At 49.1% G+C, this 27577-nt stretch overlaps 1 protein-coding gene across 2 annotated transcripts in view; it reads left to right on the forward strand.

The window, feature by feature from the left end:
• Positions 1–11128: 11128 nt before the first annotated feature.
• The window catches only part of ABAT (4-aminobutyrate aminotransferase), an 81692-nt gene continuing 65243 nt past the window's right edge, over positions 11129–27577 (forward strand). For both annotated transcript variants that reach the window (XM_045874925.3, XM_064592513.1), the window contains exon 1: positions 11129–11246. The gene's annotated coding sequence lies outside the window, so the exon portion shown is untranslated. The remainder of the gene's footprint in view (positions 11247–27577) is intronic.

The raw sequence follows: 27577 nt of genomic DNA on the forward strand, positions 1-27577 counted from the left end.
CCAGAGTAGGGATTGTTTGTCTGAAGGCAAGCAGGAATGGTGTGGATTGGAGGCTGTGCTGTACCACTATAGACTGAAGGGTTAGGCGTGCCACGGCTGAGATCTTGATTCTGCCTCAGGCTTTACGAAGCAACAGATACTGGAGCCAGGCAGGAGCCCTTCTTTGGGGCAGGGATGTCTGGATCAGGAAGGGCCATGCTCAGAGACGGGCTCCAGGGGCAGGTGGTAGTGTTTCCAGCTTGAGAGCTCACCAAGAAGAGAGCCTGGGGCTAACCGTTTGGATGCTGGGGCCACAGATAAAAGGAACTGAGCCTTGTCCCCACACCCCCTTCCACTGGAGGCTCCTGAGAGGCAGTGAAGTTCGGTGGTTAGAGCATGGCACTTGGCATCTGAAAAGGACTCAGACCAGCCCCAACACTCACCCCTGCGAGCCTCAGCATCAGTGTCTGTAAAATGGGCACAGTACTGTGCTCACACTCAAGGTGGTACTTGGTGTGCATGTGAAGCATCTGGCACAGAAGCTGGTGGGCATGGGAGGAGGGGGCGGGCTGTGTCCGGCAGCCATCACCGTCATCATCACTATTATTAATTATTCACTGTTGCATTGCTATTAACTGCCTGTCGTGGGGGTGGAAGCTCCCCAAGCAGGCACCTAGCTCAGCAGTTAATGAAGGCTAAACAATCTCACTTGCCTAACCACTGTGCCTGAGTGTTACTTGACTGACAGCATGGGTTATTTTGAGGACGAAAAAAAATCAGTCAAGCTCTTGATACGCCATCTGAAAGGTTTCCACGACAACACACACCTGGATGTTCCAGACAGCGGGTGGCCCCTCGGGGAAGAGTCAGAACTAAACTCCAGAGGTGGGGACGGGGTCATCCCACTCCTAGTCTTCCAGCTGTTTGTACAGCCCTGGGCAGGACGCTTTGCAGGGTTTTTCTCCTAAACCTCTCCACAACCCCACTGTGATTCTTACCCCCACTTCGCAGATGAAGACTCGGAGGCTCAGAGAAGCTGAAATGGGTTAACACCCACTGGGTGATGTGGGCCTTTCTGGGTTTCACTCGTCACCCTGGAGGAGTTGTACTAGAGCGGGTTTCTCAACCTCAGCACTGTTGACATTTTGGGCTCGATGGCCTTTGTTGTGGGGCCATTCTGTGCACTGTGATGTTCTGCAGCATCCCTGGCCTCCACCCACTCAATGCTGGGAGCATTTCCCTCCTCCCAGTTGTGACAACCAGTCAAGGGAGGTGCTGAGGAAATCAGGCTGAAACCCAATCATCAGAGCTCCTCGCTGGGCTGACCCTGGCCTATGGGCAAGGAAACCAAGAGTCAGAGAGGAGGAGGGGCCCCAGGGGTCCCACAGCCTGTGAGCAGCATGCTGGGTGGAGGCAGCTGGGCGGTTTCCAGTGCAGCCTCTAAGCACTGCAGACCCCAGCGGCCTCTATTTGCTCACGCAGGACCACCAGCTCAGCTTACTGTACTGTATCACAGACTTGAGGACAGCCTAGAGCACGGGCAGCCCCGCTCAGGGCCAGCACAGCAGACGTGAGGACTCAGCGACACACAGGGAAGTGGCATGGGAGGTGGGCTGTGTCTCCCTGGGGTCACAGAGGCGAATGCAGGGTGTTTCAACGCACGCAGCTTTGAGCCGGTGGCCTTCATAAGGAAGATGGGGGCCTTCGGGGAGCCAGTATTGATTTCCCATGCTATGTGCACCAGCTGTCACATTCAGTGCTCTCAGCAACCAGCAAGGAGAAGCTAGAATCCATCCTTTAGAAAGCTGAGGTCAGAGAGGGTCGGTGACAGGCCCAGCGTCACACAGCTGTGGAGCAGCAATCGGTCTGGGACCAGAACCCTGGTGAATCCAACTCAGGAGCTGCTCCCTGGAGCTGATGCGAGGTTGGTACCTTCTGGCAAAGCTCCTCCATCTACTGCCTCTGTATTCAGCAGGAGAATGAGCATTTGCACGCATTTCCTACCTGCAAACTCCCAGGGAGCCCAGGATTCGTTTTCAGGAAGACCTGTTTTCATGGGAAAGGTCTTTGAAATCTCAGTCGAGCAACTGTCTAGTCCCCACCAAGCCTGGATCTTTCTGGGGTGTTCAGTTTGGAAAGAAAGAAAAATAAAAGGAGACCGTTTCCTCTAATGTGTGTCCAGGTTAGTTAAACACATACTGAGCCCTGCTCAGTGCTGGGAGCTGTGCCTGGCACCTGGTGTGGTGACATGAGTCAGGCCAAGGGCCTGTCCCTGAGGAGCTCACAGCCCTGAAGAGATCCTTTAATAGCCTGCCTGACACACAGTAAGTCACGGGTCAGCAGTTTTGGTGAGTGTGGGAGAATAAATGGGCGAGTACACACATGAGCAAATGACTTGAATCAGCTAGTGACTTTGTGATGGAACTACTGATCTAATGAACTCGTGAGCACTATGGAAGAGGTGAGCACAGACCACGAGAGCCCAGGAGAATGGCATTTTAAAACCTTAGCAGTGACCAAAGAGGAGGAGGGAGAAAGAGGAGGAGAGGAGGAGGAAGAAATCCAGAAAACTCGGGATGTGGAGCAACAAGAACTCTCATTCATGGCCAGTGGGAACGCAAAATGGCACAACCACATTGGAACAGTCTGGAGGTTTCTTACAGGACTAAACATACTCCTGCCATATGAGACAGCAATAGCACCCCTTCGTATTTACCCAAAGGAGTTGAAAACTGTCATCCATGCAAAAACCTGCACAAAGCTGTTTATAGCAGCTCTATTCTTTTTTTTTTTTTTTAAGATTTTATTTTTTAGGGGGCGCCTGGGTGGCTCAGTCTTGCCTTCGGCTCAGGTCATGATCCCAGAGTCCTGGGATCGAGTCCCGCATCGGGCTCCCTGCTCTGCGGGAAGCCTGCTTCTCCCTCACACACTCCCCCTGCTTTGTGTTTCCTCTCTCGCTGTGTCTCTCTCTGTCAAATAAATAAATAAAATCTTTAAAAAAAAAAAAAGATTTTATTTTTTAGTAATCTCTACACACAATGTGGGGCTCAAACTCACAACCCCGAGATCAAGAGTCACATGCTCTGAGCCAGCTGGGTGCCCCATAGCAGCTCTATTCTTAATTGCCAAAACTTGGAAGCAACCAAAATGTCCTTCTTTCGATGAAGAGATAAATAAACTGTGATCCATCCACACAATGGAATATTATTCAGTGCTTAAAAAAAAAAAAAAAAAGAGCTACCCAGCCATGACAAGCCATGGAGGAGACTTAAATGTGTATCACTAAATGAAAGAGCCAATCTGAAAAACTACATACTGTATGATTCCAATTCTATGACATTCTTGGAAAAGACAGAACTATGGAGACAGAAAAAAAGACAGTAGTTTCCGGGGGCGAAGGGCAGGGAGCTCGAGCACAGGATTTTCAGAGCCCTGAAACAATGTCAGAAAACGGCATGATACATCCATCCAAACCTGCGATTGGGCAGGAGTGAACCCTGTTGGAAACCATGGACCTTGGGTGTTGATGCGTCCGTGCAGGTTCATCGGTCGTAACAAATGTCCCGTCTGATGGGGACAGGCTGTGCATATATGGGGACAGGGGATACATGGGAAATCTCTCTACCTTTTCCTCAATTTTGCCGTGAATGTAAAACTGCTCTAAAGTCATTTTAAAGAAAAAAAAAAGTAAGAAAAAGACCTTAGCCGTTGATGAAGTGGTGGGGGGGCAGCCACTGCCAATGCCCTGCCCAGCGTGCACCTGCCTTCGAACTGTCACTGCCTGAGACTCAGTGCGAGGGCCCTGGATGGCCACCTCAGCCTGCCCAACCCAAAAAGGACAAGCTGGAAGCGCTGGGGAGTTGACACCTTGGGCCGGCAGTCGTCGACCAATGACTGGTACTCGCTGGTGTCTATATGCCCCAGCCTCCTTCCCCTCCATGGGGTAACTGTGAAGTGAGCTCCCAGTGCTCCCCAGCAGGATGCCAGCCTGGCTGCTCACTATGATCATGTTATTACACTACCCCACCCCTACTGGTGTCTCCTGGGTCCCTCTCAGATAAAACACTCAGGTCCTTGTCTCAGGGTCTGCTTCTGGAGCCCAAACAATGAGAGTGATGATTTTGAGAATGGTCATGATAATTGCCAGTATTGGTGGAGGACTCCTACAAGCCATCCACCCTGCCACACGATCTACAGACACTTCAGTTTCACACGCATGCAAGCCCGGTCACACAGGCCTTACTATCATCATCCTCACCTTCCAGAATTCCTCATTGTCACTGCCGGATGTCCAGAGTTTGAGGATATAACCGCTCCACCACTCTGTGCCCTGGTTTTCGCCTCTTGTTGTCTGTAAGGAGGAGAGGGAAGGATGGAGGGCAGAGTGGAGTAAGGACTTCAGATTTGCTGGCCCTGGGAAGAGTTTGATCTGTTTGGTGAAGTTTCAGCACAGAGTTGATGGACAGCTCCTTGGGGCAAAGAGCTCCCCCAGGGAGAGATGGGAGGAGTCAGCACTCTCCCTCAGCATCCTGCTTGACACTGTCCTTTGCACGCAGTGAAATGGATCAATATTAATAGAGCACCTCCTGCATGTCAAGTACTGTCCTCAGAGATCTCAGAAATACCATAGATCTCAGACATGCCAACAAAGTCCTCAGAGATCTCAGATAAGACATAAATGCTTAGCTATGTTCTCCAGCAATGGAGATGAGTAGGGGAGCCACACCCCTCTATCTGACCCCCTGAAATGCCCTCACATGCACTGGCAAGAAGAATTGGAGTGAATACGAGTGCATCTCCAGCTACAGGAGGAAGGGACCTAGAATGTATTAAGCGCCTTTCATATTATTGAAACTACATACATGTTATTTAACACAGGGTTTTTCCATCTCAGCACTAGCAATGTTTTGAGCAGGATAAGTGTTTGTTGTTAGGGGTTGCCTATGCATTTACTGCATCTGAGAAGCCCTCCAGGGCATGGGAGTGGCACTGGGGGACAACACAGTTCCCCTGTCCTTTCAGTGCATCCTGAGCTAGAAGGAGAACTACACTGTTGTATTTCTTGGGGGTTGGCAGCTTGGAGGGACCCAGTCATTGGAATGACAGTAGCACAGAGCTGTGACACATCTGTGATGTGTTAGAGGCGGCAGCTGGACATGGTACACCCACCTTACGGGGGTTGTGCAGGTAAGGAGAGCCAGATGCAGCTCCTGGGTCTTCGAGGAGCCCAGCACAAGGGCTCCCACCCCAGCTCCCCCTTAGCATTCTGGCTCCATGCAGAGGTCACATCCTTCCAGGCGACCCCCTGGTCATCATGGCTGTTGTACTTGCTCTGACTCTGGGCACTTCATCCTACTTTATTTCCCCCCAAAGCACTTATTGTCAGAAATTAGTTTCCTTAGTTCACATTTGCCTTTCTTATACTCTCTCCTTGCACCAGGATGGAAACTCCATGGAGGTGGGACCTCAAATCCCCAACACCTAGAACAGCTCAGCACCAGGCATAGAGTAGAAGCTAACTGCTTATTTGTTGCCTGGCTGAGGGAATGTACAGATGAATTACTGAACGAGCGAATGAGTGAGCTCTGGGCAACCTCACACAATTGGGCAGGTCTCTTGGGGCAGCTGGTTAATAACAACAGCTGCTAAGTATGGACATCCACCAGGCACCAGGGATGAACTCCTGTCATTTACCCCAAACAGTGACCTACTGTGCTAGACACGTTTTTCTTGTTCTGGTAAAATACACATAACATGGCGTTTATCATTTTTTTAAAAGATTTATTTATTTAATTGAGAGAGAAAGCGTGAGCAGAGGGAGGAGCAGAGAGAGAGGAAAAAAGAGAGAGAAGGAGACTCCCTGCTGAGTGCAGAGCCCACTGAGGGGCTCGATCCCACGACCCAGAGATCATGACCTGAGCTGAAATCAAGAGTCGGACACTCAACCGACTGAGCCACCCAGGCGCCCCAACATTTACCATTTTAAAGTAAAATGGTTCTTTAAAGTTTAAAGAACAGTTCAGTGGCATTAAGCACATTCACTGTGTTGTGCAACCATCACCCCTGTCTAGTTCCAGAATGTTGTCATCAACCCAAATGGAAACCCCGTTTCTACTACTACTCCTCCATTTCTTCCACCCCCAGCCCCTGGCAACCACTAATCTACTTTCTGTCTCTGTGGATTTACTATTCTGGATATCTCATTCTGGACCCACACAGTATATGGTCTTTTGTTTTCAGGGTTCATCGACGTTGTGGCATGTGGCAGTGCTCCATTTCTGTGTATGACCGAATAATACTCCACTGAACGATGTATGGCAATGTGTCCATCCATTCATCCGCTGACGGACATCTGGCTTGTTTCCACTTTGGGGCCACTGTAAGTAGTGCTGCTATGAACATTCATATACAAGTTTTTGTTTGAACTGCTGCTTTCAATTTTTGGGTATCTACCTAGGAGTGGAACTGCTGGGTCCTATGGTGACTCATGTTTAACTTCTTGAGGAACCGCCTGACCATTTCCCAACATGGTCAATTTTTACATTCCCACCAGCAGGGTATGAGGTTCCAATTTCTCACATCCTTGCCAACACTTCCTATTTAACATTCTGTTATTACAGCCATCCCAGGGAGCGTGAGGTGGTATCTCAGGGGGGTTTTGATCGGCATTTCCCTAATAACTGATGATGATGAGCATCTTTTTATGTGCTTGTTGGCCGTCTGTATGTCTTCCTTGCAGAAAGGTCCATTCAAGTCCTTTGCCCATTTTTGAATCGGTTGTTTGTCTTTTGGTTGTTGAGTTGTAAGAATTCTTTATATGTTCTGGATTCTAGATTCTTTTCTGATATATGATCTGCAAATGTTTTCTCCCACTCTGTGGATTGTCTTCTCACTCTCTTGATGATGTTCTTTGATGTACAAATGAGCTTTTGATTTTGATGAATTCCAATTTATCTGCTTTGGTGTCATATTTAAGAAGCCACTGCCAAATCCTAAGTCATGAAGATTTACCTCTGTGTTTCCTTCTAAGAGGTTTATAGTTTTAGGTCTTATATTTAGGTCTTTGATCCATTATGAGTTAATATTTGTGTACAGTGTGAGGTAAGGGCCCAAATTCATTCTTTTACATGTGGATGTTGTGGTAGGCACTTTAATTGTTCAGTTCACAAATGAGAACAAAGAGACTGAGAGGGAGTAAATGACTTGTTCAATGTCACGCAACCACTGGGAATTCACTACAAGTCCCCAGCCGGTCCCCTTTCCATCACACCCAAATGTCCTCCGTGATATCCCTATACTATTTTGTGAGCAGGAAGTGTGGAAAGCACAGACCTAAGAAATAAGGTACACACATTCTAGTCTGGCTCCAGGCAAGTTCATCCCCATCTCTAGGCCTCAGTTTCCTCCTCTGTACAATGGGTGGCCGATCTCTAAGGGCCTTTCCTGCTCAGACTGCTGGCACCCAAAGAGCTTCATGCTCCATTGCCCTCATTTCCCTTCTCAAAGATGCTTTTCTGGAAGGAGCTCCATCTTGGGCCACAGCCAGCCCCTGGAAAACATTCTGGGCATCCCCTGCAAGACACCTGTGGCCCCAAGCAGCTCCGTAGGAGAACCATGGGACTATGAAAAATGCAAGGGGACTAATGTGAGAAAGGCCTTGCCAGCGCGCTGACAGTTTTCTTCACAAGTGTCACATTGAAGCTACTTGAGAATCAGCTTGCAAAGCACCAGGCTGTTAATATCCCTCTCACACCCCTCCTTAACCAGGAACAACGCAGCTCCTCCCGAATGCCCAGTACCAGGGCCTAACCCCCAGTGGGTGCTATGAATGTTTGTTTCCCCTGATCGTCTTGGACCAGGGCTTGGCAAACTTTTTCTGAAAAGGGCCCGATGGTGAATATTTTTGGCTTTGCAAGCTGTACGGTCTCTGCTACAACTACTCAGCTCAGCCATTGTAGCATAAGGACAGCCATAAACGAAGCATAGCTGAGGGGGTATCACTGTGTGCCAATAAAACTTTATTTATGCACAGTGAAATTTGAATTTCTTTGTCATTTTCATGTGAAAGAAGATATTTTTTTTCTGCCATTTAAAAGCTAAAACCCGGGGTGCCTGGGTGGCTCAGTGGTTAAGCGTCTGCCTTCGGCTCAGGTCATGATCCCAGGGTCCTGGGATCAAGCCCCACATCGGGCTCCTTGCTCAGCAGGGAGCCTGCTTCTCCCTCTCCCACTCCCCCTGCTTGTGTTCCCTCTCTCGCTGTTTCTCTCTCTCGCTGTTTCTCTCTCTGTCAAATAAATAAATAAAATCTTTTTAAAGGGGCGCCTGGGTGGCTCAGTCGTTAAGCGTCTGCCTTCAGCTCAGGTCATGATCCTAGGGTCCTGGGATCGAGCCCCGCATCGGGCTCCCTGCTCCGTGGGAAGCCTGCTTCTCCCTCTCCCACTCCCCCTGCTTGTGTTCCCTCTCTCGCTGTGTCTCTCTCTGTCAAATAAATAAATAAAATCTTAAAAAAAAAATCTTTTTAAAAAATAAATAAATAAATACAAGCTAAAACCCACTTTATATAATAGCTTGCAGGTCATATAAAACGGTGGGCTGCATTTGGCTTAAACTTTTGCTTTTTTGTTTTTCATTTTAAATTTTTTTTCTTGGTATAGGAGCAATATATATTTGTTATAGAATAATTAGAAGTTAGTGATGTGTAAATAAAGTAAAATTAGAATCATCTATAATTTTAACATATAGCTGTAACTATTTATACTAATGACCATTTATTTTTTCTCTCTCTCTCTCTCTCAATCTATATTGGTGCTGTCCAATGTGATAGCCACGAGCTACATATGATGATTTGACCTGAAACAAAAATTAGATAAAATTTAAATTTCAGTCTCTCAGTCAACTAGCACATGTGAAGTCTTCAATACCTGTGTATAGCCAGTGGCTACCATCTTGGACAACACAGGTACAGAACATTTCTGCCATCACAGAATGTTCTGTTGAACAGCACTGATCTATCCAGGTCTATTTATATAGACTTAACAAATACAGGACAATACCAAATAAATTTTTTTGGTGAATATCTTTGTTCACTTAATATTTTGAGATGACATTTTCATACCATTCAATATTCAATACTTATGTTTTATTGGCGGCATTCTGTTCATTCAATAGATGTCTCTTTAGAGTCTCTGTGATTGTACTTTTGTTTCCAGTTTTTTCCTACAATAAACAAAATAACATTAAACCACTTTATCACTAAACCTTTGCACCATTCATTGCTCAGGAAAATATTTTTAATAGGAATACCCAGTTTCTCTCCAGGAAGGCTCTGATCATTTATACTCCCATCAGTAATTCATGAAATTGTCCACTTCCTTGAAACCCCCACAAATAATAGTAGTTATAATAATAAAAATCAGGGGGCACCTGGGTGGCTCAGTCATTAAGCATCTGCCTTCGGCTCAGGTCATGATCCCAGGGTCCTGGGATCGAGCCGCACATCGGGCTCCCTGCACAGCGGGAAGCCTGCTTCTCCCTCTCCTGCTCCCCCTACTTGTGTTCCGTCTCTTGCTGTGTCTCTCTCTGTCAAATAAATAAAATCTTTAAAAATAAAAATAATAATAATAATAAAAATCAGGCCATTTTGGTTGATGAAATTTTTCCATCTCTTTAACCTGCCTTTCTTTGACAAACTTTATTTCCTCCTATGTTTATTGACCATTTTATTTCTTTGGGTGGGTTTTGGGCAGGAAAGAGGATTATCTACATGGCTTAGATTTTAAGGAAAAATTGCTGGATTTATAACCCAGGCCTCATAAAGTTCTGCAAGCAAGGTGGCAGGATTAACCTACCAAAAAAGATTGGCAAAGCTCTCTCAATTTCAGCAGAACCGTGGATCAATTATATTTTCTGTCTGTTCCTTTAAATGATTCTTATTTATTGTTTCTTTTTGGTCCCTATTGTCATAGACCACCCTAGAGGGCAGGTAGTTTTTTTGGCTGTTTTTTTATTTGCTTGTTCTTTATTTGTCTTAATTCCTTAATTACTAGGATGACAGTCCTTGCCTAACCAGAGATAGAGCAGCCTGGATTCCTGGAAAGCAGAAAGGAGGGATCTCAGGTTTCTGCAAGATACTAGCAAACTAAAGAAATAATGACTGATCAGGATGAATAGGGAAAACCAAGCTGTGTTCTTTTGTGGCCTTTGAGGGTCTGGAATTTCCATTCATTATGAGCTGTTGGTGATCACATGTTGTTCGGATGGGCAGTTTCTGTGTCTTTGACTCTACCACTGAATGAACGCATCCTCTTTCCAAATACCTTTGGAAAGCTGCTGGGCTATCAGTCATTGACCCTTTAATATTAATTAGCTTTCATATTGCATTTTAATTTTTATAAAATCACCTTCATCACATCTACAGTCTCATTTACACCCATGAAGGAGGTACTATCACTGTTGTCTTCATTTGCTGTTAAGGAAACTGAGGATCGGGTAGGTGGAGTGACCTACCCTAGATCATGCAGGCGGAACCATGGACTCTTAGTCCAGTGCTCTTTGCATTGCCTCCAGGGTGCACAAGCCATTTCTCTTGCGGAGCTGGTGGGGCAGGAGGTTTGTTAAGTGAATGGCAGCTGGGAGGGCTGAGCGAGAGGGCCCTAAACTCCTGCCCCGGGGCGGGGGGGGGGGCGGGGGGGGGGCGGAGAGGGGCAGGGCATCATACGGACTCTGACTCCGGATCTAGGGTTCCAGAGCCAGGGCGCGGGGTGCAGGTGGGGCAGCTACGCTCACCCGCAGGCCCCAGGACCCAGGAAAGAGGACAGGAGGTAATTCAGGTCTAGGTGAAATCAACCTATAGAGCCGTCCCCTTTTAGAGACGCGCTCTCCACCCGGCCATCAGATAGGCTCCCCTCCGGCCTGAGGAGGGTCCTCAGCCTCCTCCTCCACAGCCCCAACCCTCGCCCCCGGCCCTCGCGGTCCCTCCTCCGAGCCCCCGGCTCCTCCGCCCCCGGAGGCCGGACTCTGCCCCCGCCCTGCCTTCCCCCTCCCCCCGGGGGCGGTGGCCCGTGGCGGGCGCGCTCATTGGCTGCGGCGCGAGCGAGGGCCGGGGCCGGCAGCGCTGATTGGCCGGCTCGGCTCGGCGGAGCTAGGAAACCCCGCGAGTCGCTGGGGGAAGTGGGGCAGAGACTGGACGCACCCGGAGCTCAGAGCGCAGGAACCTCAAGTCGGAGCCCGGCAGATCGGAGTCTGCAGACCGGAGCCTGGGCCTGGAGGTAAGGGCCCGGCGTCGGGTCGCGTGCGGGCGGGTCCTTCCACGCGAGATGGAGTCCTTTGGCCGTGCACCCAGGGAGCAAAAACGGGGCGTCTTTCACCAGAATCGGGGCCCTCATCCTCTCGAGACGCGGGTCCCCTCCCCCAAAAAGAGAGGGTCTCTCACCTCCCAGAGAGCAAAATAGCCTCCTTTTCCTGTCAGAAATGGGCTCTTCCTCCTAGCCCCAGGCTCTGGAGATAGGATTTCCCCTCCCTAATTTACCCATTGGGATGGAATGTACCCTCCCAAAGTGGGGTCGAACCTCCGCAGGTATCTAGGGCCCCCCTGATGTCTTCGGAGATGGATGCACCTTCCGCCTCCCTCAGAAACTAAGTTTGGATCTCCTCCCACCCTCGCTTCGGAATGATGAGGGTCTTAGTTATAGATAGGTCATTCTCCCTCCAGGGAAAATGAAGGCCCCCAGATGTCCTGGGAAATAAGCCCCTCCTTAAGGCAGGGAAATCTCGGGGCAGAGACTCACCATGTCACCCTCAAACCCAATAGGGACCTTACTGCGTACCCCAACTCAGCGCCTGGACTCTGGGATTTGCCTTCAGATATGGATGATTCCCTCCCCCTCCCCCACCCCACCTGAGACCCTCTTTCCACCCCTTACAGAGAAATGGTTGCCTCACACACCACCACATTAAAGCATTTGGGGGAAGGTACCCTCTTCCTCCAACAGATGTGAGGCAAGGGCTTTCATACTCAGCAGTAGGACTGGGATCTGGCCACCCATCTGAACCAAGTCGCCCACCTCACTCCGCCTCTCTCTAACCCTTTCAAGCCAACAGCCTCTCACTAACACCCTACACCCCCTCTCCCAGCCTCTCCCAAATCCCATCCTTCCCCGACTGTACTCCCACACCTCACTGCTCCACCTAATCCCATCCCACCTTTCCTCTCCCACCCTGGCCAGAGATGAGACCAGATGAGGTTTAATAAGAATAAAGCCCTTAAAGCCAGGATCCTGAGCCTAGGGACGGACCCTTCTACTGCCCTCTGAACTCTGACAGCAGAGATGGCCTCTGAGGCAGCAGGACCACCAGGGACACCCCCCCCCATCCCCCACACAAAGGGCTGGTGATCAGGATGTTCTCCCCTGAGGCAGCCCAACCTCTCCCCTGGAGAAGGGAGTGTCAGATGCAGAGAGGAGGGCCCCACCTTGCTCCCTGGGGCTGTCCCCTTACCTCCAGCTCCAGTGGGCACTGCTCAGTGGAATTCCCTGGGCACTTGGCCAGAGAAGGTAGATGCTGCAGGAACCATCCACTGGGCTGGAGACAGTGTTGGCTTTGCTGGGCTAAGGGCCAGGATGTTGGTGACTTGAGGGGGCCTGGGAAGAGCTCTTCCCTGGCAGGCAAGGGTGAAGGACAGGAAAGAGAAAGGCAAGGAGCTTTGCCTTGCTCTTTAGAGCTGCACCCGGGGCATGGGGTATGGAGAAATGTGTGTCCTGGATGTCCAAAGAGGTCAGCCCCAGGGAGAAGTAAGTCTGGAGTTCTAGGCTTCTAGATTAAAGATCCTGCCCCTTCATTTGACAGTTGAGCAAACAGAGACACAAAGAGGGGAAGACATTTGCTCAAGGTCATCCAGCCAGTGGGTGGCAAACCTGGTCACAGTCTCTGCAGGGATTATGGGGTGCTTGCGTCTGGGACAGGAGCTCCAGTGCTCACATTTACGGCCGGGACTGACCTCTCCACTTGCCAGAGGAGGTGCAGAGGCCCTGAGAATGTAATGCAGCTAGGATGGGGCAGAGCTGAAACGCAGCACTGCCCCCCCCGCAACAGGCCACCTTGTAAAATCCACTCCTGGGGGTCCGCACTTAACTGCTCACCCCATGGGAGCTTTTTGCTGTGCCCACCACCACACTGACACTTGCCAAAAGCCAAATCAGTCAAGGATGGCGAACGAGATGGGTTGCAATGTGCTGGTGCCCGAGACCGCCGCAGGAGCCTCAGTTGGCATAGCTGGGTTTGCTCCAGGAACTTTGGACAGGCCCCTTCCCTCCTGTCCCTCCAGCAATCTCGTATCCCTGCTCAGAGCATGGCTTCTGTTCCTGAGGCACAGAATGCGGCCAGAGCTGAAACTAGTCGCAGGGCTCCAGAACCATCCAGCCAGGCAACAGGGACCAGGTCCCTGCAGATGGGAGGGTCTTGAGGCGGGGGCTCCCCCCTGCCTCCAGCTAAAGGGTTGGCTCTCATGCTCCGATTTAGAGCAGGGAGCCAAGTCCAAGCTGCCAAGGTGAAAGTTCCAGAGCATGGGGCTGAACTGGAGTGCATAGAGGTCAAGAGATCAGTCCCTGGACCCCTCTTATCTGGGTCTAGAGCCCAGATCTGCTACTTGCTATGTGATCTTGAGGAGATTATTAACCTTATCCACATAAAACGAGTTAATCCTCATAAAGTGCTTAGCTACTACAACAAATGGGTGGAAGCAATGATTGTGATTTCAAGTGCAAAGTCATAAAACCTTTGTGCTTTTAGGACCGCAGACTGTAAAGTCAGATGGAGCCAAGAGTGAATGGCTGGGGAGGTTTGGGCAGGCCATTCCCTCTCTGAGGCTCACTTACCTCATCTTTGAACGAGGTTCGTTGGGGGGTAGGCATCAGATAAGAGACAGCCGCAGAGCAGGCCTTCTGTCCTCTGCAGTGTTGACATTGGGGGCGGAATAATTTCCTGTCTTGGGGGCCATCCTATGCACTGAGGGTGTTTAGCTCTGTTCTGGCCCTTCTCCCTACTAGATGCCAGTACAGGCCTCTCTAGTTATGCCAACTAAACTGTCTCCAAGCATTGGCAGACGTCCCCTGGGGGGCGGAATGACACCCATCCCTTCCACTGAGAACTGCTGGCCTAACGCACATGTCTTGCACATCCTTGATCCTTCTTCTCCTTCCTCAGGCTCCTTGTTCTGCCTTCTGCATGATGGAGGGGTTGGTGTCCAGCCGCTGAGCCTCTCAGTGTTAACAACGATCTCAATCCTTCACGTAAAACAGGACTTTGCCACCTCCAGAGCACCTTTATGTGCATTAATCTGGGCCTCCTATTTTACAGATGAGCAAACTAAGGCTCACAGAGGTTAAATGGCTTGCCTAAGGGCATTACCCCCTTCCCTGCTAGAGGTCAAACAAATGTTCATGCCAGCAACAGTTTCAGAAATAACCTGGTTCTGGAGCCTTCTTCAGAAGGTCATCTGGCCGTCTCTTCCAGAACTCACACTGCCCTCCCACCTCTAAGACTCTCCTATAGCTGTGTTCACTCGTGCATGCAGCTTGGCGAACACAGGAATGTCTGCGGCAGGACTTTGCGGCACCAGCACGGGGAGGGGCTACATCACATGCGTTCACAGAGGGAAATGAGCAGTCTTTTTAGAAAAATGAGGGAGAGGTACATTCCTGACATGGAGAGTTCCCCGAGACATTTAGTGAAAACAATAAAGTTGCAGAATTAATATATACAGTATATTAAAAAACAAAGATATATGTGAATGCATATGGGAATGATTAGTCAGGCAAGCAAGGGGCGTGAAAGAGACCTATGTATATATAAGAATATATTCATGGGAGGGGTGCCTGGGTGGCTCAGTCGGTTAAGCGTCTGCCATCAGCTCTGGTCATGATCCTAGGGTCCTGGGATCAAGCCCCACACCAGGCTCCCTGCTCACGGGGAGCGTGCTTCTCCCTCTCCCTGCTCATCATGCTTTCGCACGCGCACGCTCTCTCTCTCTCTCAAATAAATAAAATCTTCAAAAAAAAAATAGAATATATTCATGGGGGAAGAAGAAGAGGAGGAGGAATCCTCTAGCCAGCTTCCTGTGCATTACAAATGAGCACACAGCACACACAGGTTGACAGACTTGCTCTGGGTCACCCTGCCAAGAGGTACAGCCATGGGACTCCAGCCCACGAGAGGAGGCCTGCTGCTGTCCCCAGTGCCAGCGTGCTGGTGCAGGCGAGGTCTGAGGACCGCACACTCCTGCCTGGACCCGTCCCTCTCTCTGGGGAAATACACATGCCAGCAATTCTGGTGGCTGAAACTTGGGCCTCTGAACTTTCTGAGAGTTCGGGAGCCATGAGAGAGGAATCTGAGGCTTCCCCACCCCAGACTGAACTTCTGCCCTGGCTTTGGGGAACTCCTTAAGCATTCCAATGGGCTCTGGGGTCAGAGTGCCTGCAGCTGAATTGGGCTCCTACCAGCGTGATGGCCTCATGCCGTGACCACTCTACCTCTCAGCATCTCATTTCCCTGTCTTTGGAAAGGGGTTAATAGTGGAAAGCAAAAAGAAGAGTAGTGGGAAGAGGGGCAGTAATAGGACCTGCTCATTACTGAGCAGGATTTCTGAGAGGATTAACCGAAAACTGTGTTCCAACACCTGGCCTTCTCTGCTTCTGTGAACACGTACGTACAAGTTTTGGTTTAAAGACAATTTTGGTTTCCGTTCTTTTGGCGATATGCCCAGGCATGAACCACTCAGGTCACATGATCAGTCACATGGTAATTCTTTGTTTAACCTTTTGAGGAACTGCCAAACGACACCATTTTACATTTCCACCAGCAAGGAACATGTGAAGGTTCCAATTTTCCACATCCTTACCAATGCTTGTTATTTTCCAATTATCATTATTTTTACTATTACCACCATTCTAGCAGGTGTGAAGTGGTATCTCATTGGTTTTGATTTGCGGTTCCCTAGTGACTAGTGTTGTTGAGCATCTTCTCGTGTGCTTGTTGGCCATTTGTATATTTTCTTTGGAGAAACATCTATGTAAGTCCCTTGCTCATTTTTCAGTTGGGTTGTCTTTTTGTGATTGAGGTTTTTGGGTTTTTTTTTAATTTTATTTATTTATTTATTTATTTATTTATTTATTTATTTATTTATTTATTTATTTAGAGATAGTGCAAGTTGGGGCAGAGGGAGAAGGAGAGGATCCCAAGCAGGCTCCACCTTCAGTGCAGAGCCCTATCTGGGGCTCGATCCCACAACCCTGAGATCATGACCTGAGCTGAAATCAAGAGTCAGACGCTCAAATGACTGAGCCGCCCAGGCTCCCCTTTTGGTTGAGTTTTAAGAGCTCTTTATATACATGAATGTATGTTTGTGTTGCCATTTCCTCTTGCATATAAACATTTGCTCAGCTCCTGTAGTTCAGGCAGTCTTGTGACCTTAGGAGATCAAGGTGACTACAATTCAGTTACTTCCCACAAGGGGCTCCCAATCTAGAGCAAAGTTTCTCAACCTCAACACTATTAATTTTGGGGGGCTGTCCTGTGCATGTTTAGCATCATCCCTGGCCCCTACCCCACTAAAGGCCAGTAGCACGCTTTCCCCCATGTTGGGACAACCAAAAATGTCTCCAGACATCACCACATGTCCCATGGGGGCAAACTTGTCTCTGGTAGAGAATCACTGGGTTAGAGGCTAAGACAGATGTGTATATCTACAATTTCAGTCCTATCTCTTGTGCCTAAAAGGGTTCATGGTAGACATTCAGGACATACTTGTTGGATGTTGGGTGGGTGAGTGGATGGGCGGATGGATAGATGGTTGGATGCATGGACACAACCACTTTGTTGGTTGGATAAATTGATGGATGAGTGTGTGAATGGATGGATGAATAGATAAATGCAATTTATTTATTTTTTTTAATGTTTTTTATTTATTTATTCATGAGAGTCAGAGAGAGAGAGGCAGAGGCAGAGGGAGAAGCAGGCTTCCCGCCTAGCAGGGAACCCGATGCGGGACTCAATCCCAGGACCCTGGGATCATGACCTGAGCCAAAGGCAGATGCTTAACCATCTGAGCCACCCAGGCGCCCCTAGATGAATGCAATTTTTAAAGCCCAGACATGTGCCTGAAATTCTACTATGGGAAAACAAAACACTGTTTGTCAACCTAGAATATTCTACCCTTTCTCTCCCCCTAGCACAGTGGTTCTCACACTTGAGCATAAGAAGCCCTGGAGGGCTTGTTAACACACAGATTGGTGGGGCCCCACCACCAGACTTCAGTAGAGTCATTGGCCTGGCAGAATACTCCCAACCTGTTTTCCATCCATGTTCTTTGAGAACCCTGCACTGGAATCCTCCACCTTGCCAACCTGTCCTTTCTCAGAGGTCTATAGGCTTAACTACCAAGACCTCCCATTTAGGTAGTCACATTTATTGCCTTAGACTATTGGCAGCATGCTGGAGATCTGTCCCTTGGCCACACTGAGAATTTCTTCAAAGCTGGGACCCATTGTGTCCTAGCACCTTACTTCTGGAAATGTGGTACAATGCCCAGCCACACTGTAGCATCTGGATACGCATTCGAAATGCAGACTATTGGGGGCGCTTGGGTGGTTCAGTCGATTAGGCAGCCGACTCTTGGTTTCAGCTCAGGTCCTGACCTCGGGGTCAGGGGATTAAGCCCTGAGTCAGGCTCTGCACTCAGTGGGGAGTCTACTTGAGATACTCTCTCCCTCTGCCCCTCCTGCTCTCTCTAAAAAAATAAATAAAGCTTTAAAAAAAGGAAAAGAAAAGAAATGCAGACTGTTGGACCTTACACAGGCCTACAGAATGCAAATCTATATTTTAACAATATCTCAGGTTGGCGGTGGCAGGTGGAAGGTAGGATTCATGGTCACATTCAAGTTTGGAGACCTTGTCCTAGGACACCTGTATCACCCTCACAACTCAGAGCTAGGCCCTACTTAGCTTTGCCAATGAGTTACACTGACAGTGTTTGTTACAGTGTAAATGATGTCTGGGCTGGAACATCATTTGGGCATTACTGGTCTTTACTGTCTTTCCCTTATGTACTTCATCTCTTGGAATGTCTGAACCGAGGGCCTGACCCATGGGAAAACAGAGGCCCAGAGGGGCAGTGCCTTGCTCAAGGTCGCAAGATGGCCATGAAGCAGAACGGAGATTGCCATCCATTCCCTCAAGGGGAGCAGGACCCAGAGGGCTTGAAGTGCCACTGTGGTGACGCATGACAGCGTGGCGCGGGAGGGTGGTATTCAGAAGCTGCTGTGCTTGCTCTTCCAAAGCGGAGAAATGGGAGATTACTTAAAAGTAGTCCAAGCGGGGTACCTGGGTGGCTCAGTTAAGCGTCTGCCTTCGGCTCAGGTCATGATCTTGGGGTCCTGGGATTGAGCCCCGCATCGGGCTCCCTGCTCAGCAGGGAGCCTGCTTCTCCCTCTCCCTCGGTCCCTCCCCCTGCTTGTGCGCTCTTTCTCTCTCAGATAAATAAAATCTTAAAAAAAAAAAAAAAAAAAGTAGGCCAGGAACCAGAAGTTGAGTGGTTTTCAACAAGTATTTATCGGGTACTCAGCAGATGCCAGACACTGGCATTGTGTATAGAGTATTGAGCGAGGAGAACAAGGTCTCGCCCTTAGTGGCTTCTGTCTAGGTGAGCAGTCTCATCACCCAGCGTTCGTTCATTCATTAATGTGTCTGCTTGTTGCACAACTTCTGTGTGTCCTGTAGAGTACTAGGGGTGTGTGTGTGCGTGACACGGGAGAGATAGAGACCCAGCTGCTACACCAGAGGATCTTCTAGGCGAGCTGTGGGGAGACAGACCAGAACAGCTGCCGTTCAGCGAGATGCATCCCGGGGAGGCTGGGAGTACATAGAGGTTGGAAGTCAGAGAAACCCTGGGGATGCTGGGGAAGAAATTGCAGGAGAAAAAGGCGGGAAAGGTGTTCTTGACAGAGAGAACTTGAACGGAGGCTCAGAGACTTCACAGAAAACTGTTAAAAGAAAATCTTCAGGGGCGCCTGGGTGGCTCAATCGGTTAAGCGTCCTGTCTGGCTTTGGCTCGGGTCATGATCCCAGGGTCCTGATATCGAGCCCCAAGTCAGGCTCTCTGCTTAGTGGGGAGCCTGTTTCTCCCTCCCCCTTTTCCTGCTGCTCCCACAGCTTGTGCTCTCTCTCTCTGTCAAATAAACTCTTTAAAAAAAAGAAGAAGAAGAAGAAGAAAAATCTTCAGATAAAAAAAGGTTAAAATCATGATTCCCATGCAGACACAAAAACAGACACTTGTTTAAGATTATATTAAGCTCACTCAATGAGGGAACTGGGCAGATGTTAGAACCAGTTCAAAGGCGAAGTCAACTAAAGCACAATTATGTATGGAGAAAAGGAATGTTGAAATGAATTGCAAATGGAAGGGGGAGATGATTGGACAAGACAGAATTTGCTTGTCTATTAGTTTCCTACAACTTACAAAGGATTGGAAAAAACAGCTCAAAGATAATGAACAGGGCTAGAATCAGATAACTGGAAAGTTTGTATTGTATGCAGATAATGCATAATATTCCATTGAGACACAGTTTTTTCCCCCCTATAAAACCAACTTCAGAGGATGGTGGAGGCCTTCAGTGGAGCATAGGGTGGGTGAATGAGGAGAGGGAAAACTTCAGGAGGGCCAGATATGGACATCCAGGTGACCAATGATAATGTGTGGACTTGACGCAGAGACCAATAGGGAACCATGGAAGGGTTTTTAGCAACGAGGTGACCTGATTTGATTAGCACTGGAGAAAAATCCTTCTAGAAGCTGGGGGAAGAGCAGACTCCACCTATAGCTGGATCAGAGAAGCCTGATAAAAGATGAGATGACAGGGACATCACCTAGTGTAAGTCTCGGCAAATTTCTTCTGTAAAGGGGGCCGATTAGTAAATACTTGAGCCTTTGCGGGCCATATGGTTAACAATCACAACTATTCACCTGTACCACGACAGACGCCAGAGACAATGTAATGAATGGGCAAGTCTCTGTTCTAACAGAACTTTATTTACATAAATGGGCCAGTGGACCGGATGTCTTTTCCCACCCCAGCACTCCACCACTGTTTGTCCACCTCTGACTAGAGTGGTAGTAGAATGGCTAGAGCTGTCCATGGTTTTGACAGGTCTACTGTATCCCCTCCTCCGTCCAGATCTCTAGAACTCATTGGCAGCTCTACTGGGGGGACCCTAGGGACACCTCCCATCTGCCTTTGAGCACAAGTTCCCTGAGGAAACCAGACAATCCTTGGGGCAGATCCCTGGCCTTTCAGCAAAAGCTTTTAGGACCTCAAAACTCCTCTGGGGACCGGGTTGGCCGAACAGCCTCTTACAAGCAGCCAAAAGAGCAAGCCACTTCGGGAGGGCTGTTCCTGTGTGGGAACAGAGCCTGCCTCCCCTCTCCTTGCCCAGAGCTGTAAATAGCTCTCTGCTGGCGTTGCAGGCTGAGCACCCTTCTGGGGACAGGCTGGAAATAAGCACACCAAGGCAAGGAGCACTTGTGCAAATTACTGCCTGCATGTGGGTTTGCAAGCCTGACATCCTGCCCCAGCCCTAAGTGCATAGTCCTCCCAGGGGCCGAAAGCAGGGCTCACAGAAGAACAGCACACACAAGGACATGGACTTTCAGCCCTGGGGACAGGGTCCAGGAGGGCTTCAGAGCTAGGTTGTCAGAGTAACCATAAGCTAGAGGGACAAGAGGAAACCTTCAGAAGATCCTGGACTCTGCCTACCCTAATGACAAGGACCCATAAATATTGGCCACTCATATTTGCCCAGGATTCAGTGGGTGCTAGGGCTATTGCTAGGCCTGTTCTAAGGGGTTTATGTATATTTGCTCATGTCCCTGGAGGAAAGACTGGTCAGATTGCAGGGGTGGGAATGCAGGCCCAGAGAGGATGGCAGACTTGCCCCGGCTCTCAGAGTAATAGCAGCATGTCCACCAAGAAACCCAGGTGTACAGACTCTGAGGCCCTGGGCCTAACCCTGAGCCACACGGATGCTGCTGTGCATTGTGTGCATTGTCCCCATCCCCCCACCCCCCTACCTGACCTCCCTTTACTTATCATTCAACAGAAATAATAATGTCTTATCCCTTGACCAGCTGCTGTGGCAAATGAGAAAGCAGAATTAAAAAGTCAGAAATGCTGAATAAGACCAGCAGCAGGCAGAGGAAAGTCCAGAGCGCTTCCTTCAGCAGTCACCGCCCACAAATAACTCGGATTATTTGTAGTCATTGATCCCTTTCGGCCGTGTGCCCCCGCCTCGAGGGCCTGCTGTTTCGATGTTCCTATGGGGTCAAGGGAAAGGTCACGTGTGTTGCCGGCCTGTGGAAGGCCCCGGAGGTGGTGACTTCTGGACCCGTTTCCTCATCTGTAAAATGGCAACAAGGATACCACGTCTTGGAACAACATATTGGTGGTTACCAGGTAGGATGGTCAGGGCGAACGTGGTTGAATGCTTTCTACCTGCCAGACACCAGGCTCTGGATGATCTCATTTAATGCTCTCAGTACCCAAATGGGAAGGTCCTCTTTTGTGGATGAAGGCAGAATCAGAGTTTTAAGTCCCTTGGCCAAGGTCAGAGGTAGGAAGGGCCATAAACTGGACTTGATCTGAGACCTGCCTGGCTCCAAAACCCATCTTCAAATGTGTGACCTCCGAGGGCTGGAGAGTCAGAATCCTGCTCCTTCCCTTCCCGTGCCTTTATCCACCCAGCCTGCATGTACTTACTCTGTTTTTAAGTGATAATTTATTTTCTGAATAGGCAGAGTAGCGCATGGTAAAATACTCAAATAGTACAACTCAGTTTACAAAGAAAAGTAAATTTCCCTCCTTTATTCGAATCTCCTGGGCCTCTTCCTTTCCCTAGAGGCAGCTCCAGTATTTTAAAGGGGGTTACTGTTTTGCGCTTTGTTTTTTTGTTTTGTTTTGTTTTGTTTTTTTAGGGGAGGAGGGGCAGAGGGGGAGAGAGAATCTTAAGTAGACTCCCCGCTGAGCACGGAGCCCAACTCAGGGATCAATCCCAGGACCCTGAGATCACGACCAGAGCTGAAATCAAGAGTCGGACGCTTAACCCAACTGAGCCACCCAGGTGCCCCTCACACTTTGTTTTTTATCCTGAATATATTGCAGGGGGCTCTTCTTACCCTTTTTCATGGCTGCAGAGCATTCCGTGGTGTTGGGCACTTATTTATCCCACCAGCCCCTGTTAATGGGTTCCAGATTGATCCCAGTATCTTGCCATCCCAGAGGAGGCAGGAATGGACAGCAATGCACATAGTCATTTCACACATGTGCAAATATTTCCGGAGGATGAATTCCTAGAAGTGGAATTGCTACATCAAAAGCTATGTGTGTAGGGTTTTGTTTTGTTTTGTTTTTTTTCCACATCCTTTCTGGAGACCTTTTTCTTTTTCATTTTCTTTTTCTTTTTTTTTTTTTTTTTGACAGAAAGAGACAGCAAGAGAGGGAACACAAGCAGGGGGAGTGGGAGAGGGAGAAGCAGGCCCCTTGCCGAGCAGGGAGCCTGATGCGGGGCTTGATCCCAGGACCTGGGATCATGACCCGAGCCAAAGGCAGACAGATGCTCACCTGACTGAGCCACCCAGGCGCCCCTGGAAACCTTTTTCTTATTAAATATAGCATGCATATGGAAACGTACACAAAACAAAAAAGAACAATTCAGTCTTTTTTCACGGAGCTAGCGGTCCTATAACTGCAACCAAGTCAGCAAGTAGACCGCCCACTGGGAGCCGGAAACAGGCTCCTCGTGCCCTTCGAAACCGTGATCCCAGCCTCACAGAAGCCCTTCCAGTCTCTCCCAGAGCCTGTCCTTGCTCTTGTGTAGGGCTCTTGCACTTGTACTACCTGAGGATGCATCCTTCATGACAGATTAATTTTGTCTGTTTTTTTCCATTGTGTTCCGTTGTGTCTAGCTTCTTCTGCATGCCCTGACATTGCTGTTCCCCGTAGCTTTGTCCATTTGTTTTCATTGTTGGCCAGTAATCCAGTGTGTGCATGGGCCATCATTTTCTTTACCCCACTGCTGGGGGACATTTGCATTGTTTGCACTTTGAGGTCTGTCTTCGTCTGCCCAGGCGCCATAACAAAATACCATAGACTAGGGGGGCTTGAATAATAGAAATGCATTTCTCACAGTTCTGGAAGCTAAAGGTCTGAGATCAGGGTGCCAGCACCTTCAAGTTCCGGCAAGGGCTCTCGTCCTGGCTTGCACATGGTCGCCTTCCCGCTGTGTACCCACATGGCACTCTGGTGTCTCTTCTTCTTTCGAGGACACTTATCCTACCGTGAGAGCTCCACTCTCACCACCTCATCTCAACCTACCTATCTCCCAAAGGTCCCATCTCCAAATACCATCACACTGAGGGTTGGGGCTTCAATGTATGAAGGCGGAAACACAATGCAGTCCATAGCAAGGCTGTTACACATAGTGCCGCCATGAGCACAAAGTGGCTGCCCAATTCAGGCTCCACCAGCCATTGTATGAGACTTCCAGTTGCTCCATATCCCATCCAGCTCCAGTACCTTGACTTGCTATTGTATTTTGTAATTTTAGCCATTCTGGTGGGTGTGTAGTGGTTTTTAAAATTTCCCTACTTACTCACTGAATTTGATCATCCCTTCTATGTGTTTCTTGGTGGTTTGGATTTGCTCTTTTATGAAGTGCCTGTTCAGATCCCTTGTCCATGTTTCTTTTAAATTGTCTGGGTTTTTTTTCTAACTGCTTTGTAAGTGTCTTTGTCATGCTTGATAATGATCCCTCTGGCAGTTGTATGTTTTGCAAATAGCTTATACTCTATGGTGTGATTCTCATTTTCCTGGTGACTTTTGGTGATTGGAATTTTTAATTTTTGTATAGCTCACATTATTAATCTTTTCTTTTACAGTTAATGCTTTTTGTGTCCTTTTTCAGTAACCCAAGGTCATCCACAGTGCCCCCTCCTAAAAGCTTCCACGTTTTACCTTTTGGATTTATGTCTACTACTGCCTGGGGTTGATCTTTATGTACTGTGTTAAGGAGGATCATGAGAAATTTTTCTTTCCTTAGGGATAATCTAATTGATCCAATATCACTGCCACTTTGTCATAGGTCTCTTCTTCTGTTCTCTGTTCTGTTGCGTTGGTGTTTGTCTTTGCCCCCACACCATGTCATCTTAACCATGGTAGCCTTGGAGTGTGATAGAACGTGCCAGATTGCCCTCTAAAGAGACTGCTACTAACAATTTAACAAAAATCTACTGAGGGCCCAATGTGGTCCCAGACAGTGTAATGTTGGGGATATGATTTTAAGTATAAACACAGCGTAAAGAGTTCTGCTGTCTTGTAAGCAGCCAGACATGAACCAAATAGCTATAGAAATAGAGACGCCATGACAGTGTGGCGGTGCCCACAAAAGGGAGAGGCCTGTGGGTCTTACAGTATGTGAAGAGGAGGATTTGATCTAGAGGGAGAGGGTCAGGGAAGGCTTCCTGGAAGAGGTGTGTCATGAGTTGTATAGGAATTAAGGAATCAGAAGCAAGGGAAAAGTATCTGGGGTAGTGGGAATAGCATCTGCAAGGGCTCTGAGGCAGAAGCCTACATGAGACAGATACCAGATCGAAATGGGAGAACACAGAGGGAGGGAAAGGTGGTATATGTGGAAATTAGAACGGTGAGCGGGCCCGGACCTCCAGGCCTTTGAACCATGTTCATGAGCTGGTTTTTGTACCATCATTAACAATTATCCTGAGCAGGGTACTTGGGTGGCTCAGTCGGTTAAGCAGCTGCCTTCGGCTCAGGTCATGATCCCAGGGTCCTGGGATTGAGTCCCACATCAGGCTCCCTGCTTAGCAGGGAATCTGCTTCTCCCTCTCCCTCTCCCCCTGCTTGTGCTCTCTCTGACAAATAAATAAATAAAATCTTTAAGAAAAAAAAACAATTATCCTGAGCAAATAGCAGGAGTCGCCTTGAATCTTCCAGATTAAGAACAGACCCGAGAGCCCTTCCAGCACACCTAGGGTTGCTTCTTTGCAGGAGAAAATGTGCAGCAACCTCTGGAGTGACACCTCTGTTCATTTAGCCTCATCCTGCAGCATCTGGCACCGAGCACTTGGGTTTTGCCAGCCGCGGAAGGGACAGCTCCTCCTCCACACAGGTCTGCCTGGCACAGCCTTCTGCCCCCAGCCTGGCAACCATGTCTTGCCAGCTGGGCCCTCCTGGGACAGGCCTGGAGCCAGACGCCGTGCCGCGGGCTGGAACTGTTCCTCTCGCTCTTCATCATCATCCCTACTCATCACCCTGGGGAGGTGCTGGTATCCTCAGTCCATGGATGAGAAAACGGAAGCTCAGAGAGCCTAAGCCACTTGCCTAAGACCACACAGCTTCCAAGGGACAAATATGATAGTTTCCAGCCCTCGACAAATTTAATTTCTAAACTTGAGTGGTATTTTTAAGATTTTATTTATTTATTTGACAGAGAGAGAGAGATCACAAGTAGCCAGAGCGGCAGGCAGAGGGAGAGGGAGAAGCAGGCTCCCTGCTGAGCAGAGAGCCCGATGCGGGGCTCCATCCCAGGACCCTGGGATCATGACCTGAGCTGAAGGCAGACGCTTAACTGACTGAGCCACCCAGGCGCCCCGGTCCTGTTTTTTTCTTTTCAAAATAAGGAGTGGGTCAGACTGTTGAAGAACTTCTCCGGCATCCTTACAGCACTGTTCTGGTCAGGATTCTAAAATGTCCCCAGATGCATACCCTGAGCTGCACGGAGGAGCATCTAGGCCTAAGACCCCCGATCCTGCTCTTAGCACTGCCGTTTTAATTTGGTAGCCAGTATGGGGTTTGAGTTCTTTCTAAGTGGGGTAATTGAGAAGGTTTTAATCAAGATGTATGTCTGCTGGGTTTTTACAGAATTGGGAGGTGGGGAAGAGATCTATATACACCAGTGCTCAAAATCTCATTAAAATGGGTCCATCTCTGTTTCGGGATGAGAGATCCAGATGCGGCCGACAAGATTGCTGTTGTTTTCATGAATCCAGGCATCTGTTGTGTTCCTTGAGAGTTTTCAAGGCAGGAATTTGTTGGCAAGAGAACAAAGCAGCCGGGAGCCCCAGGGAGGTTTCAGAGCCTGGAGAGATGGTGCAGTCTGGGAATAAGGATTGGCATTCCCCCCTATAGTGGGATAGGTCAGGGGTAAAAATCCAGCAGAATACAGATTTCTGCGTGTCCCTTACCTCTGCTGGACCATGCTCCTTGTGTCAGCGCATGCTCTGTGGCCTGAGCATCTAGGCTGTGCTTGGCGGTCCGTGTGCTTGCTACGAGCACCCTCTCGGGAACTCCCTCACAACCCCGTGACATGATTTCAGACCCATTTTACAGAGGAAGGGCCATGACCAAACTTGCCCCTGCTCCCCAGAAACCAAGCTCAGGAGCTGGAGTTTGAACTGCTCTGTGGGTCCCTTGGAGGGGATGACCTGCCATTGTTCCTTAAGAGGAGGAGATTTCCACCAGGGCGACTGTGCCCTGCCCCTCCTCCCATGCTAGAGGACATTTGTCAAGGTCTGGAGACACCTTGGGATGTCACAGCCTACAGGGGGTTGGGGGGAGGCAGCAACATTGGCACCTAGTGAGCAGATGCCAGGGCTGTCGCTAACCATCCTGCAGGGCACAGGGCAGCCCCCACCACACACGACACAGAAGGACCTGGCCCGCAAAATCCATAGTGCTAAGGTGGAGAGACCCTGCTTAAAAGCATGCCTTTTCCATACCCTTTCTAGAGTTTTCAGAGGCCGTTTGCATTGGGGAGCACATCTCTCTCTATGCCTCCTTGTTACTGGTGATTGGTTCTCAGGGAGTTTCTGGGGGTTCTCCCACTAGGATGGGAGCTCTGCGTTGGAGTCAGTAGAATGCTTAAGATAACATCAGTAAGGAGGGGGCCACTGAACCCGGCCTCGATTTTGAAACTCACCATTCCAGATCCTGCATTCCAGTCTGCTTCTAATAGTGCAGATTCGCCCCTGGGTTGATGGGGGAGGTGGAGAAAATCCCCTACAGGGGCCTGAAGCCCTGAGCACCTGCCATACCATATTCTTGCCCTTCTTCTGGGAATGAGGAATGTTCATAAACTCAGGCCATGCTGCTCAGCGCGGTGTGCCAAAGGTCACTGTGTTCGTCCAGGGGAGCTGTCTGCACGTTTATCTTGAGGGAAGGAGCAAGTGTGCAAGCCTCTCCTTGCCCTTTGTATAGGGGTTCCACTGCCCTGTGCAACTGGATAAACACTTTCCCCAGTGCAGTTCGGGAGAGATTCACTTGATTAAGACCTTTGAAGGAGCCAAAGGTATGTCGTAGGAGGTAGTAGATAGTAACCGAATTTTCCTGGGACTGGTAGTCTTTAACCTGGAGAAGGTTATGAAATGAGACATGGTCCCCTCCCAGGCGCCGGGGTTGCTGGGAAGGTCCTGCCAAGGCTCAGCTGGGGGACTGCAGGGACCCCCTCTACATCCTGTCACTGGTGTGAATGAACAGAGCCAGCT

Source organism: Mirounga angustirostris, unplaced genomic scaffold (genome assembly GCF_029215605.1).
Source record: "Mirounga angustirostris isolate CCGP_5_RB_7025 unplaced genomic scaffold, mMirAng1.0.hap1 SCAF_5, whole genome shotgun sequence".
Taxonomy (NCBI): Eukaryota; Metazoa; Chordata; class Mammalia; order Carnivora; family Phocidae; genus Mirounga; species Mirounga angustirostris.